The sequence below is a fragment of the Panthera onca genome, chromosome D4 (genome assembly GCF_046562875.1).
Source record: "Panthera onca isolate mPanOnc1 chromosome D4, mPanOnc1 haplotype 2, whole genome shotgun sequence".
NCBI classification, from domain to species: Eukaryota; Metazoa; Chordata; class Mammalia; order Carnivora; family Felidae; genus Panthera; species Panthera onca.
In genome coordinates this window covers 36980967-36993044 of record NC_138351.1, presented here as the reverse complement: position 1 = coordinate 36993044, position 12078 = coordinate 36980967, and the positions used below count along the sequence as shown (strand labels likewise).

Here is a 12078-nt window from a genome sequence, read left to right as displayed (position 1 = left end):
GAATTTCTTTTGGATGGAATTCTTCCATTTTGTCATTTTGGCTAGTTTTCTGTCACGTGTTCTAATAGCTTGTTATGTGTCCTGCACCTATGGACACAACTACACAAAAAAAGCATCATACACTGTCCAGGGGCTGCCTTTTCAGGAAGTGTTTTGGAGTGTGTTGCATGCACTCTTTGTTGCGTCTTTAGCTCTCTATCTCACAGCTCATAGTGGTGGATTTGACCTTCTGCCAGGTGTACTTTGATTTGTTAATGAAGTAACCCTGGAAAAAAAGAAAAAGGGTAGGTGGAAGAAACCTAATACCATGCAAAGAGAGAAATGACAGGGGTGCAAAAAAAAAAAAAAAAAAAAAAAGACTGGGCAAAGAATCAAAGAAGGTATAGGGCTTAATTCAGAGAGAGAGTGAGGAAAATAAAGGAGATACAGAAATGGTGTAAAAAATATACAGTAAAAATGACTGATTAAAGGAAAAAAAAATAACCAGAAAAGAGAAAAAATTATAAATAATAATTATATATATATATATATATATATATATATATATAATAAGAATTGACCAAAAATCAAATCAGAAACTATGAGGCTGATACTAAAGGGGGAATAAAAAAAAGAGAGTAGAAAGAAAAAAAAGGGAAAAAAGAAAAGGAAAGAAAAGAGAAAAAATAATAAAATATACAAAAAAACAGACTAACAGACAAAACTGTAAGACAGTTGTCTGTTGGTGCCTGGGACCTGTGGCTGCACTGGTCTCAAGGAGAGGCTGTCTGGTTCAGTTAGTGTCAGATCCAAGGAAGTAGATAAGCAGTTATCAGCCATGGAAGGGTGGGGTTTGGTGTAAGGGGGTCTAGCCTCCACTAGGAGTCCCTGTCCTGTTTCCTGAAGACCCACTCTGTTGGTGCTGCCAAGGAAAACAGCAACACCCTAATCACTCCTTCCTGGATCTGGTGTCTCAAACCATGCTGTTCAGTCCACCCTCACAGAGTTGTGTGAGTGGCTGGCCTGTCCTGCTCCACAGTCTTCTGAACCTCCTAGGTACTCAGCTGGGATTCAAAACCGGATGTCTTAAAGGATCCTGCTCCACGTGACCTGTTTCTGGGATAGTGCCACTCTGCTCAGCCTCTGGCTGGCGCCTGCACGGTCTTTTATCCTTGGGGAGGCAATATACCCTCTTCCCACAGTACTCAAGGAAGGAGACTGTCCTCTCCCAGTGTGCCCCTGAGATCACTACCACACCCCCAGTGGGCTCTCCTCCCTGCCAGGTGCACATACAGAGCTGAGTCTGGGCTGAAGAAAGTCAAGCAACCCTGAAAACTCTGATCTTTTGCTCCTAAGTCTATTTGTAAATAGAAACTAACTCTCCCCATATTTCCCATTCCCCAGCCCATGGTCCGGAGAGGTTTTTCTCTTGTCCAAATACAATACCACATGTCCACAGCCTCTCTTTCTCTTCCTTTTGTTTCCCCACGAAAGGCGTTCCCCTGCTCCATGCTTACACTGCCGTTTTATCTCTCCCAATTCGCAAACACGCACCTCTGTCCTACCAAGCTATCTCTTTCCACCTGTGGAGATTTTTCTGTCTCTCCACAAGTTGTATTCCAAGGTGTTCCAAGTGTTCTGACTTCAATACTGCTGTGTTTGAGGGATGAGGGAAATTCCGATCCCTCTACTTCTCCACTATCTTGATTCCTCACCATAATTTGGATTTTTAACCACATATTTTTCAAACTGAAATTTCTCATGTTTTCTAATTTTTTTGGGGGGGGGGGGTAAACTTCTGAACTTAAAACACAGATGAACTCTGAAAAAAAAAAAAAACCTATTATACTTAGCTCTCTAAGTGAACGTGAATGTGCATTTGGAAGAATTGGTTCATAAAAGCCAGAGACACTGACTACTTCTTTAAACTTCTTTACACAAGTAAATTTTACATAAATCGTTTGTACTGTATTACCTGTAAGAGTTGTTCATGTAATATACTGAAATATTTACTTTTCAACGCTTAATGTAACGTGCAAAATACATAAATATCAAAGGTGAGGCCAAAGAAAGTATTTCTTCAGGAAGCTTCCACAAATAGTCCTCTACTCTAATATTTAGATAATTGAAACCATTCCTATTACCCCTCCAAATGGTATCATGTCACTAACTGAATGTAGAGGAGTGTATTTTGTTACTTAGTAATTTCCAACTAAAGTGATGCCAGTTATAATTGTTTCAGAGACTCTAATCTATTAACTTGCTTCAAAGTGGCCTTGTACGGGAAATGTTACAATTGGATGGACACTGGGAAGTTGAATCCCATTAAGTTGCTTTGCTGAATACTAAGAGAGAAATCATTTAATTCAGCTTCTCCGTGACTGATGTAAATGATGAACTTGGTAACTTTTGTCACTGTTTGTATTGTAAATGCCACCAATTTAATACAATCAAATTTTTTCTAGCCGATGTGGACTTTCTTTCCATCTGATTCGCCTATGGCACTCTCTGATTGACAAGTAGTCTACAATCAGTTTCCCTTTTAAAAAAAAACTTAAGTTTTATCCCTTATTTCTGTATATGTTTTTCTTTTATTAGGGCTTACATTTGAAGTGCCCTGGGAGTCTTTGATATCTTATCTCTTCTTCCCTCGGACTGCCTACAATTCAGTTACAAAATACTCATTCTATCCCAATATTTTCTTTTAACTTCTCCCTCCCAAACTGAACTACATCAATGCCTTATTTCCTGGCAATTTTACGGAGGAGCTGAATAGAGTAGACTTCCAGTAGTAGAAACAGCTTTTTTCCCTCTTTCTGTTAGAGTTCCTTTCAATCTTGGTCATGCTGTCAAGGATCTCAGACAAGCAAAATGTTTGTTTGTTTGTTTGTTTGTTTGTTTATGGGTGACTGACATGTAAATAGTTAACTTGGGAAACTTGGGATGGAAACTTGGCAGAGGGCCAAGGTTGAGAATATTAATATTTCTCTATTAGTTTAAGGATGGCAAAGCAGTATGACCTTCTTCAAATGACCAAGCTATAATTTCAGCTGCTCCTAAGGATTTGTGTCTGCTTTTATTTTCCTTCATTTCCTCACAATCGAGAGAGTCAGCAACAATATTCCTATAATAAACCTCCCTGGCTTAGAGCCAATAAGTTTTTATAGGTAGGCAGAACCTTAGCTCATTCAGTTAAGAGTTTTTCACTCTGGGTATTGGAATGCCCTTATGCTACATAAGAATATTCTTAGATCTTCTCAGGAGATATGGGAGAAGCCAAAAATTCAGAGTTTAAGATCAGAAAGCATAACACTTTTATGAGAATAACTCCAGTTTCAGTGATTAATCACTTTGAAATCCCCTATTTTCTGTTTTTCAACTTTCATTGCTTAAGCATAATAATAACAAATATTATTTTCTTGAGTCTATCCTGTTTACCATTGTAGGACATCAGAATCTATTCTATTCATTCTATGTATGTCTCAAACTCAAAGAAAGGCCCTACCCTTCTCTGAACTAGTCTATAAGAGCATACACAATGGAATTCAAAACATCCAAACCTCCACGTCTGTGTCATCTCTGCAAAGCCATCTCTGGTAACTGCCAAAATCACACTGAGTCAGTGCCAAACTGTGCCTCATTGGATGTAAACTATACTGATGTGTTAATACCTCAGAACTGTTGGAACTGGCAAAGAAAGTTGGGATTTCTGAGAATTTAATGCAAAAAGAAATACAGTGTGTTCTCATCATATGTGGGGAAAGAATCTTACTTCCTAACTCTGCTAATCCATGCGTCCCTAGGCAGTGCTTTGACTTTTAGAGATTTGAGTCAAATACCTTTATCTGAACTTTCTACCAAATCCCTCTACTCAGATTTAGGCACACACTGGTGAAGAGTAGGTTATAAATAATGTGATACTTAACACTAGGCTTTTCAATTTCCCTTTTCCCTTCATTCCCCATTAGACCTTGAAACAGTTTTTTGTGCCTTTTGAGTTTGGAGTTTATTTTTCCTGGTGATGGGATACTGCCTTGGAGGCTCTACAATTCTTTATATATTGTTTATAGCTGGACATGACCTTCAGATCCTACAGTGGAGCTCCTATATGCATGAATCCTATAAAAAGCAAATAAAGGTTCAAGCTAACATGGGGAATTGAGGTGTAGACAGGAGAGAATAACTTGTTCCAGTCTCATAGCCACAAATGGGACAAAAATACAATTTACTCATTACCAGTTCACCGCAGCACTCAGCTTCTCAGGAACTCTTGGTTAACATCTTCTTAAAGCATATTATCCAATATTATATGACACCAAACTATAGAAAGTTCACTTTGAAAATAAAACCAGTAAGGTTGCACCTGATTGGCTCAGTTGATTGAGTGTCTGACTTTTGATTTCAGCTCAAGTCATGATCTCAGGGTCATTGGATGGAGCCTCACATTGGGCTAAACATGGAGACTGCTTAAGATTCTCTCTCTCCCTCTTCCCCTCTCCCCTGCTTGTGTTCTTTCTCTCTCTCTCAAAAAAAAAAAAAAAAAAACAGTAAGAAATAGTTATTAGAAGAAGAGATCATTCGTAAGTCCTTAGTTTTTACCTAATGTTCTTTTTCAAGATCGCATCCAGGATACCACACATATTTACTTGTCATTTCTCATTAGGCTCCTGTTGGCTATGAAGAGTTTCTCAAACTTACTCTTTCATGATGTTGGGAGTTCTTGAGGAGTACTGGTCAGGTATTGTAGGAGGCCCCTCTATTGGGACTTGTGTCATGTTTTTCTCCTGAGTAGACTTGGGTTTGAGAGAGGAAGATCACAGAGGATGTGTCATTTTCATTATATCATATCAAGAGTACACAGCATCAGCATGATCTGTGACTGCTGATGTTAACCATGACCACTCATTATCTAGATGAATGTTTGTAATTTTCCTGACTGTGAAGTTACTTTTTTCTCCCCATTTCTATTCTTTACTCTTTGGAACAAAGTGTCTATGCACAGTCCACATGTCATGAGTGGGGAGTTATATTTCTCATATTTTAGGGCAGAAAATATAAATAAAATCTTATGGAAGATTTATTTCTTCTTCCTCCAATCATTAATTCATTGAATAATTTATTTATATTTATGGACTCATGGACATTTATTTTATACTTTGCGTTATAATTCAATACTATTTTATTTTGTTGCTCTAATTGTTCTATCCAACTTTGGCCAGTGGGAACGCTTTCCATTAGCTCATGAGGCTCTTTGAAAAACCTTAATAATGTTTGTTTATTTGTTTTAAATGGATCACTTCATGAACTTGCATGTTATCACTGAGCAGGGGCCATGCTGGTCTTCTCTGTATTATTCTAATTTTCATACAAGTAAACACTAATGTGTTTTTGTTTTCCTTTTTCTTTCAGCCCTGCCTTTATTTTTGGCACAGCAAAATGCTCCAGTCTCATCTTATATATTTCCTTCCCTAGTTCTAAAATCAGCCATTCACCAAGGAATATTATTCAAAACTAAGATTTGGGCCCAAGGTGTGCTCATTGTTACTGGGGTGTCATTTCTTTTAGGCTTTCTCACCTGATAGACCAAAAGAATATATATTTGTATACTACCCCTGTATACACACATAAGTAGAAATAAATGTATATAGATAGATGATAGATGATAGATAAATAGATAGGCAGACAGGCAGATAGATAACATATAACTATCTGTAATAATATTAAGCTAAACATGAGTTCTTACTGACAGTAGTTATTTTTAAATTTCTCCCACCTCTCATTTAAAAAAAAAAATATGTATGCATTTATTTATTTATTTATTTATTTATTTATTTATATTATTTTCTTAGGGAGAGAGACAGCATAGTGGGGGAGAGATGAAAAGGGAGAAAGAGAGAATCTCAAGCAGGCTTTATACTCAGGATGGAGCCTGATACAGGACTCCATCACACAAACCTGAGAACATGACTTGAGCTGAAATCAAGAGTTGGATGCTCAACTGACTGAGCCACCCAGGTGCCCCCCCCACCTCCCAATTTTTATTCTTTTCACATTTCCTGGTTTTACTCTGTCTTTGAATTATCCCCTTTAAATTAAGTTGGCTCATCTAAGTAACAGTATTCTGGAAGCTTCTAAAGATCCACCCACCATCAACATACTGGTAATCTTCATTCTCCCAACAAGTTTTTTTTTTTCAAGCCTCCATGCCTTTGCATATGTTATTTGCTCTGTATAGAATTCTCTACACAAACTATTCCAGTTGGTAAATTTCTTTTTACCATGCTGTACCCTATCCCAGGTGTATTCCTATCCCACCACCCCACTCTTGTTTGAATGTAGCTGTTCCAGTGAAGGTTTTCCTGATGTCTTAACCTAAATAGTTATGTGTACCTTTCATTCCAATTTTGTAGTAACTGCCTTTCTTATGCTGTGTACCTTATTTTATTATAATTGTGTGCTTAAATCTCTTTGTCTTTCAATAAGTTGTGAATTTTCTGAAGTCACTTCCAAGTCTAAAACAGTATCTGGCACAAAGTAGATATTCAAAAAACCTTCATGAATTGAATAATTGAATTAATTAAAGAGGAGAATATTTTATAGGGTTTAAAAGGGCAAGCATATAGATGAATTTGAAAATGAAACTTGGAACAAAGTTATATTAAGGTTGTTAACTCTGAAAAAGTCTCCAGTCCCAAATTATCTACTCCATTTACCTGTCACAGGGTGTGAAATTCACCATTAGAATTTCTTTCATTCAGTTCAATATATTTTTGTTCAAAGTAACCTATTTCAAAGTGAAAATATATCCATCCAGAGTAACCTTTTAACTGATAGTTAATGTATTGTCAGTCCTTAATGCTTTAGTGTGTGAAATCATCAGATCTCCTGATAGATAGCTTTAATACTGAGCACTGACTGCACAGGTAGAAGAGGATTTATTTGGTTCTTTTTTTTTAAAAAATGTTTATTTATTTATTTTTTATTTTTGAGAGAGAGAGTGTGGTGCGGGGCACAGACAGAGAAGGGAACAGAGCATCCAAAGCCGGCTCTGTGCTGACAGCAGACAGCCTGATGCAGGGTTTGAATCCAAGAATTGTGAGATCATGATCAGAGCCAAAGTTGGATGCTTAACTGACTGAGCCACTGAGGCACCTGTTTATTTGGTTTGTAAGAGAATTGATGTTTATATTAGACTGGTGAAAAATCTGTTTTGCCCTTTATAATTTTTTACTTGAATGAATAATTGACTTTCCCAAATCTCAATTTTCTCATCTAGGAAGGTTTCTGAAATCTGTATTATTGAAAATTGTTGTGAAGGTTAAACAAGATTACACAAATGTCATCCCACTGCCTCATACACAGTAAGAGTAAGCACCCAATAAATGTCAACCACTATTCTTAGTATGAACATATGAAAATATTCCCCAGGAATGAGAATTTTGATAGGCTTTTGGTAAACAGAGATTATTTTGCTTTATAAGGGATAGCTGATATTAGAAAACCACAAGTGGGATATTAAAAGGATTTGTAGAATTTTTCGGAAACCCAAGGCATCCATTAGAAAGTTGGAAACCTGAAGGAAACAGATTTAAAAAAAAAATAAAAGATTAGATTGGCTGCTAGAATGGGTTAGAGTATATCCATGACGGATGCTGAAAAGAAACATTGTGTCTATTACAAAATATTATGATGGGTTGTGTTGGTTTCAAGAACCTGAAGGTTGACTGGTGATTCATTCTTTCAACAAGCATTTACTGACAGAACATTATGTATGGTCCAGGCACTATTCTAAGCACTGAGGATACAATAGCAAACAATAGAGAAAAAAACAAATCTGTGCTCACATTTAAATGTTAGTGGAGGAGGTAATATTTCTCTAAGCTTGAAATACGGCTCCAACGACAAATGGTTTTTCATGTTACACTGATTAAAAGTAGGTTATGCTTTACTCTTGTGAAATATATCAAGTAAGTTCTAGAATAAGAACACATATTTATTACACATTTCATATGTGCAAGAGACTATGCTAACCCCTCTGTTAAATAGTTAAACTCTCGCAACAAATTTATTATGTAGTATCACTATTATCTTAATTTTTCCAATGAAGAAACTGAATCACAAGGAAGGAACTTAAATTTTCTGAGGTCACATACCTAATAAATGATAGAGTCAGTATTTAACACACCGAAGTCTGACACCAGAACCCTCAAACACCACCCTATAAAGTTTAAGACAAATAAGAATGTCCTCTACCAGCCCTCTGCTGTCATTTTCCCCTAAGACTTCACAGAGAATAGTCGATTGGCACATCTCCAATACTCTTTCTTCCTGTGAAGTCATTCCCTTCCAAATCCATAGGACATGAGTCATTCAGGAAAGAAATATGAACCAAAGTGGGTCACATTTTTGCAGCTTAGGTCACATATAATTTTTATTTTTAACTGAACACAAAAGTCAATACACTAGTAGGTCTGGGAGCTGTATTATTTTCTCTATTAAAAAGATATATATATTAATAAGATATATATGTGTGTGTGTGTGTACGTATATATATGTGTATACACACATATAAATATATATACGCACACATATATATATGCATATACCTATTTGAATAATCTAGAATATGCCTTTAAACACAGTTTTATTTTTTAATTAAAAAAATTTAAGTTTATTTTTTTTTTTGAGAGACAGAGAGAGAGAGAGAGAATGAGGGAGGGGCAGAAAGAGAGGGAGAGAGAGAGAGAAAAAAAAAAGAGAGAGAGAGAGACAGAGAGAGAGAAAATCCCATGCAGGTTCCACACTGTCAGCAAGGAGCCCAATGCAGGGCTTAAACTCACAAACCGTGAGATCAGGAGCTGAGCTAAAATCAAGAGTCAGACACTTAACCACTTGAGCCACCCAGGTGCCCCAAACATAGTTTTTAAATACACCAATCCCATACCTAGTCTACAAAAAATACATCAAATTTAACATTTTGTACAAACAGCATAGCCAAGGTAACTTTAATAGGCTACTCTAACAGTAGTTGGTAATAAAAGCATTCTGTAAGAAAGGGGAAAAGAGCAGGAAAAGTGATTCAAGGAATATCCAATAACTATAAAAGCAAAATTGCTAAAATACATGAATTCTTGATTTCTTTAATGGATCGCCAGTTTTTAGGCAAAGAAAGACTACTAATCTCAAGCCATTTACACAATGTCTAAAATCTGTATTTTAAAATATCTAAATCACTCACCTTATTCCTATTTAATTAACTGTCATGAAATGAATATCTTGTGGGTTAATAGAATCACTGAAGCACAAACTGAATAAGAACATGTTTGTTGAAAAATAAGGATACTCTCTAAAACCCAGAGAATATCATTAATTTGTTTCATGGAAATACTGAAATTCATAATTTAGACTAAATGATCAGCTTTGATATTTTTTCATTTATTTATTTTCCAGTGATATTATTTACAGTTAGACATAATCTTTAACTAGGAATAAAAAGTACAATGAAACACAAGGATTTATAATGTTTGTGTCCTAGTTGTTAGTTTTTGCTTTGAATTTGAATTCAATCATAGCTACTCTTTGACAGCTGTCTTTTACTTTACTGTACCAGATCATCTCTCGTGGGTCTTTTTTTTTTTTTTTTTTTTTTTTTTTTTTTTTAGTTTACTTAGAAGTTTCTTTATAGTAGAGTCCCATTCTATTAATCACTGCAGATATTTTACAATATCCTATTATAATGTGTTTCATGTATAGGATATAGAATTAAGTGATAGTTTCAAGCTTCATCTAAATGCAGGGTACAGACATGAGAAGTTATAGAGCCATTTATAGGAGTTAAGTATAACAGAATTTCTCATTTAGCATTTTTATTGCTATTTCACATTTGTAATTACAGTACAAAAGTGATTCTAAATCTTTCTTATGCTAGTCTTCTTTGCAGTACCATGATTTAACATAAGTGCTTCTATTTTCAGTTTTAACTTAAGCATAGAAAAAATGCTAACTTTTTGATTCTCTTAAACTAAAACGGGCAGTATGTCATAATTAAATACTGGAATAGAGAATCTCAGCAGAAGAGGGATCAAATTCCACCTCCATTACTTACACATCGTGTGATGTACAGCAAGGCACTTAACCCCTTTAAAATACAGGCCACTCATCTGTAAAAGTGAGGTCAATTATATCTGCTTCATATAGTGGTTGTGAAGATAAATGGTAACGCAAATAATAGACGACTTGACATAAAGTAGGTTACCTTCGATGCCTGTGAACTTTGGGTTATATTAAGTTATTCTTCTCCCTTTCAAAGGGTATTGTGTAAATTCCTTAAGTAATTTGGTAACTAAATAAATATCTGTATTGTAAATTTAAATGCTTTAACAGGAGAATGCAAAAGAAATCCTTTTCAATATTCACAGAACACCAGGCCATGTACCTTTGGGACTCAGAGAAATTTTAAGTAATGTTAGCATGTAGGTAAAGCAGGTTTCAGCCCAGCTGTGTTTGTGTATATATATCACACGTGTGATCATCTCTGCCTCTGTAGATCTTAATTGGGAGAAGAATGTGATTCACTTTGTCAGTTTCAGTTTCAAGGTGTTTTTCACATCTTGAAAATGTTGAATTAGTTTAAAAGTTGTATACAGCTTTTGGGGGTTTGAAGAAGAGAAGAACTGAAAATGTAGGTTAAGGTATTTAAAAAGTAACACACTGGGGGGCGCCTGGGTGGCGCAGTCGGTTAAGCCTCCGACTTCGGCTCAGGTCACGATCTCGCGGTCCGTGAGTTCGAGCCCCGCGGTCAGGCTCTGGGCTGATGGCTCGGAGCCTGGAGCCTGTTTCCGATTCTGTGTCTCCCTCTCTCTCTGCCCCTCCCCCGTTCATGCTCTGTCTCTCTCTGTCCCAAAAAAAATAAATAAAAAACGTTGAAAAAAAAAATTTAAAAAGTAACACACTGGGGTGCCTGGGTGGCTCAGTCAGTTAAGCGTCCCACTCCTGCTCAGGTCATGATCTCACAGTTTGTGAGTTCAAGCCCTGGATTCAGTTCTGTGTTAACAGCTCAGAGCCTGGAGCCTGTTTCAGATTCTGTGTCTCCCTCTCTCTCTCTGCCCATCTCCCATTCACTCTCTGTCTCAAAAATGAATAAACATTTAAAAAAATGAAAAAAAAAAAAGAAACACTACATGCCATGTCATTTCAACAACAGCATGGAAGAGAAGCCAGGATATTGATATCCAAATCCAAATTGACTGTAGTTGATCAGAGGTATGATCTGGAAATACTACTTATTATTGAAAAAATATGAATGAAAATTATTATTTAACAACTACTAACTAACAACTTGTAGAAGTAGTCAGATGTAAGAGGTAAAGGGGACAAAAAGCTGGCATGAGACAGTCATACAATGCTGCACTTTTCTTTTTCCTTGAGTAGACCCACAGTATGTTCAAATGAACAGAAACACAGTTTTAAATGGAAGTTCAAGCAATGTCCTAATAGTTCTTCTGTTCAAAACCCCTTTACCTAAACATGAATTAAATCAAAGTGAAAGGAGATAGCAATGATTATAATCAACATTGTTTTGCTTATGACTTTCTTATTTTGTTTTTTTTTATGTTTCTTTATTTATTTTGAGAGAGAGAGAGAGCAGCAAGGAAGAGGCAGAGAGAGTGAGAGAGAGAGAGAGAGAGAGAGGAAGAGAGAGAGAGGGAGAGAGAATCACAGACTGCGCTGATAGTGCAGATATGGGGTTCAATTTCATAAACCGTGAGATCATGACCTGAGGTGAAATCAAGAGTTGAAAACTTACCCAACTGAGCCAGCCAGGCGCCCCGATTTTGTTTTGTGTTGTTTTTTTAATGTTACTATTTTCTGGAAAAAAAGTAATAAATGAGAAATTTTCATTAAAATTACAAGCATATGAAACTATCTTATTAGAATATAACAAAAACAAGAACAATAATAGTGGCAGCTAATATTTGTTGATTGTTATAAATACCATGGTGATATGTTTCATTGAATTATTACCCTATAATTTATCAATTTACTCATTTGTCAGACAAGAAAACTGAAATTTGGAAAGGGGAAGTTTCTCCTGGTCAT

The 12078-nt window shown here is 36.1% G+C and overlaps 1 non-coding gene across 1 annotated transcript; it reads right to left on the bottom strand.

Annotated features, from left to right (window-relative positions):
- Window positions 1-5261: 5261 nt before the first annotated feature.
- LOC132663943 (U6 spliceosomal RNA) lies at window positions 5262-5367 on the bottom strand. The gene has a single exon (XR_009603333.1). It is a non-coding gene; the product is annotated as a U6 spliceosomal RNA (small nuclear RNA).
- Window positions 5368-12078: the final 6711 nt, after the last annotated feature.